Below are 4285 nucleotides of genomic sequence, written 5' to 3' on the forward strand. Positions count from 1 at the left end.
TGTGTGTGTGTGTGTGTGTGTGTGTGTGTGTGTGTCACACAGAGAGAGGGAGAGAGAGAGGGGCGCTCACACACACTCTGCACAGACAGAGGCAGTGTTTGGGATACAGCAGAGTGTGTGAGGAGGAGGATGCTGACAGAGAGATGGTTAAAATGGCGAGAGCTTCTTCCACCTCAAACTGAACGCACTGATGCTCTGGATGTGTTTTGTAGCTGAAGCTGGATATTTGGGTTGCATTGATTCTTTTCCACGTTTTTATTAAAACAGAAAAAAAAAGAAAGCGAAAAAGAGAGGAGAAAAATCCACTGTTTTGTCCTCCACGTTGTTCCTCCCGAGCGCTGGACTGTTTCCTCCGTTTTAAATGGCACCCAGCAGGCGCCGCCGCCTCGTTCCGCGCTTTTTGGGGATCCTCCTGAACGCACTGATCGGTAAGTCTCCCCTGCACCACCTGGTCTCCTGGGCTTAGATCAGAAGCCGTTTTCAGGAGGCAGCTCTCCGGGGCGAACCGTTGGGTATAACCCTGAACTTGGCCGCTCTCCGGTGGCTGTTTTTATTTATTTATTTATTTATTTATTTTAGGGGGCCTGAAAACAAAACGCATGAGATGGAGCTTCATGCGCAACAATGTGCATCAGATGCATTATGTTTGCGCATTGTGCAAAAGTTTGCATGCACACAGCGACTTCTGCAACCACGTGTAGTGAAGTAGCGTGTTTTTGCACAATAACAAACCAATACACCTTTTTTTGCATTAAAAACTCATATTTTCTCATGTCCTGCAGATAATTTGAAAGAATCAGCTGCATTTATGTCAAACTGTTTCCTCCTAAACTTTCAAGCTGCTCTCATGAGTTTCATGTCATATGAGGGGACTTGAAAAGTAGACGGATTTATTGACTGGTCAGTCATTAGAGCCCCCCACCCCGTGGCTGAGTGAAATGACAGTGGTTATTGCTCTGAGAATAGATTAAAAGATGTGGTTATTGCCTGCTGGGGAGAATATTTGTACAGATTAAATGTCAAGGCTGTCTCCCTACTCCTTTTCACATTTTCCTCCTCCATCCCTTTGTTCATCATGACAGTCACTTTCTCTCTCTGTGTGGGGGGCCCCTAATTCAAAGGCTTGAGAGTGTATTGAGTATTTGCGAAAGCATACCGCACGGGGACCCCACAAAGGCCCCCGCTGGAATCATGGAGGCTGCTGGTTCATAACACGTTCGCTCAGAGGACTGATGGGAACAAAAAGCTGTCAGAAACACACACCGGGCCGGGCTCGGCTCTGTGATGGATGCAGCTCCAATCTGCTCATCACAGGGAAGAAACGAAGCTCTTTCAAGTGGCTCTCTGCCTCAGAGAGCAGATTAGGGGGAGATAAAACCACTTTATGGCATTTTGAGCTCAGTTGATAAGAGAGGAAGGAACACTAATGGGACTATCTGCATTTCATCTGCTGCATGGAGACTAAAAACAAAACAAAAAACCCTCAAAAGTCCAAAGAGAAACATGAGATCACAAACAGACGCAGAGTAACTTCTTACTGAGACTTTATACATCATGACCTGTCAGAAGAACAGCTTAATCCCCGAGCAATAAAAATAAAACATCAAGTCAAAGCTGTGCTTAACTCCATGCCTGTTWGGGCTCCCGCTATAAGCTCCTTTATTTTAATCCAAAATATATTTATCAGCATTTGGAACGGTTTCTTTGAAGGGGAAAGTCTGCAACACTGACACGGTTCTGCTGCTTTCCCTTCACATGTTGCATTTTAATCCTTATTATGATCACCACTAAACTTTGAATGTTGCAATAGTTACAAAACGGGCGTTACAGATAGCGAGAACAGAAGGGTATCGATTAATAATTAATCAAGGAGCGGCCAATAAACGGAATGCAAATATCAATATAGTTTCCCCACAGGAAAAAGAATAAACATCGCGTTTTAGTGTGAACTTATTGACTTCGTATAAAAGAAATGAAGTTGTTCCACTGCCGCTCAGTCTAATGGATTATTTAAACCTGAGGGTTCACTGCTGGACCTGATCTGAACCAGGAGTTTTGATCTGAAAGCGGAAAGGTATCGCTTTTTTATATTCTGAAAGCTATGTTAAAATCCACTCAGTAGTTTGAGATATTTTGCTAACAGCACGAACACACATGACCAAAAACACCATCGCCCTGTAGCTTTTGGCGGCAGATGAGAGTAAAAAGTCAAAGAATTAACGTGTTCTGAGGCTGATAATTCAGAGAGCAGTTGGACGTTTTATCACATGGCTTTCAAAATAAAACTTAGATTAGGCTAAATACAGTATATTTTACCTCTAAACCCTGCTTTGTATCATTAGTTCTTAAACACTGCTATTAGAGGGCCGTCAGGTGAAATGATGCTAAGTGGTGGTGTCAGAAACCCTTAATATCCTCCCCTCGCAGCTCGCGAGGCGTCTGTGGAGGATCTTTAGCTCTCTGAGCGCCGTCAGTGGTACCCTCGCCCGCTAACCTCGTGGCTACGTTTGTTTGTTCGCAGTAAACCTMCCTGCCAGCTTTCTGTCAGCGCGCCACACTTTTCTGTCAGCAGTAAACGGCAGCGTGGGCAACACTCGGCAGACCCTCGTCTGCAGAGTTACCTGCTTATCCTCAAAAATAAAGGATATACGTGTGTATATCTGTGCCCTTATTATGAAAATCCACACCTGTATGAATGACTCTGTGTTTTTGGACGGGCAGCACGATGACTCAGCAGTTTATTGTCATTGCAACATGAATGTGCATCAAATCTTTATTACTGCATGAAGTGTCGTGCATTCTATTTCTGTGTGATTATTTTAAATTTGGAATGAGATGAGTGTAGAAAACATGACTTTATTATCGAATGATGCTCTCTGGATTTGTGATTAGTTCTTTTGAACCTAAAGGACCTGTCACACTATAACATTTTAAACAACTTGTGAATATTTTTATGTCTAAATTACTAATAAAAGTTATAAATTTCATCAATTTTTTAACATTACTGTATCTAAAAAGGCCTTCCAGTTGTTGTTTTTTTTAATTCCATCTTGGCTCTGTGACAGGACCTTAAATTAAGATGACTGTCACACCTAAGTGACCTTAGCAAACACAAAACTGGCTATAACTCTTGTTATTTCTACGGATGTTGTGATAAAATTTGGTGTGTTGGTAGCCGAGAGTCATCCCCAAAAGATACACTGAGTGCTAACTGATTTTGGGGAACACAAAAGTGTCTAGTTCAGCTGATTTTACAGATACCGAGCTAAAATTTGGCGCAACAAGAGCTGAGTACTATTGCCAACACACATACAGAAAGTTAGCATCTTTACCACTGCTTGTTAGCAAAATATACAATAGATAATTGGATGTATTTTACAAAACTTTCKYGATGGAATCATTGGATTTAAAARMGAATAACTTTTGGAGTTAGCTCTGTCCAAGATGGCTGCCGCAACCAACTGATTGGAAGCACTGAAATGTCTATCTTAGCCCAGTTTACAGATAACGAGCCAAAGTTTGGTTTGGTAGTAGCTGAGAATCCTCTTCAACACACATTTAAGCACCAACACATTTCACAGCTTCTCATATTACATAATCTTATCTTCTCATCATAAGATGATCCTTGTCCAAGCGTGATGTGCATTCCTTGAAGAGGTGTTAGGCCTTTAATTGCAGCTATTATCATCGTCACAACATTTAACAATAACACAGATTTTTCTCACAATCATGCAGCCCTGGTTTTCAACTTGATTTCTTGTCATGTTTTTCCACAGCTGGGCTCTAACTCTCTGCGGACGCTCCGCATTCACAGATGACCTTTATTATTGTTTTCTTATCTCTCGGGTCTCGTCGGATCTGCCTTTTAATTAGCTGCTGTGCTCAAAATCATTTTTCTCTGGCATTTTTCACACTGTTGTTCGTGACCTTCCAGACGCCCAGAGATCAGAATTGCATTAGCCGGTCACTCCGGCAACACGCTCCATTCATCAGGACAGCCGAAGCCAAACAAAGTCACATTGTTCGGAGCGAACGAAAGCTGTCCTGATTTTTGTTGAATGCAAAATCGTTCAGGTCGTTTAATCCTCTGCTAATGAACGACGTCCTAACAGAAGAAAGTCAAAACTGCTGTTAGCCTGTGCACTGAAGAGTAGTAACGTTCACTGATGATCTGTCAGGTCTGAAGGCTGCAGATGACAAGTAAAGGAACATTTTCCTCTTTTTCTCAGGACGTGTTCCGTTTGTGTGGAACCGACTGGATGTGTGGCTCTGATTTGTTATTTCC

At 42.4% G+C, this 4285-nt stretch overlaps 1 pseudogene; it reads left to right on the top strand.

Moving 5' to 3' along the window:
- Positions 1-6: 6 nt before the first annotated feature.
- Positions 7-428, top strand: LOC106530533 (immunoglobulin superfamily DCC subclass member 3 pseudogene; annotated as a pseudogene).
- The last annotated feature ends 3857 nt before the right edge of the window (positions 429-4285 follow it).

This window comes from Austrofundulus limnaeus, unplaced genomic scaffold (assembly GCF_001266775.1).
Source record: "Austrofundulus limnaeus strain Quisiro unplaced genomic scaffold, Austrofundulus_limnaeus-1.0 Scaffold5, whole genome shotgun sequence".
In the NCBI taxonomy this organism is placed as follows: domain Eukaryota; kingdom Metazoa; phylum Chordata; class Actinopteri; order Cyprinodontiformes; family Rivulidae; genus Austrofundulus; species Austrofundulus limnaeus.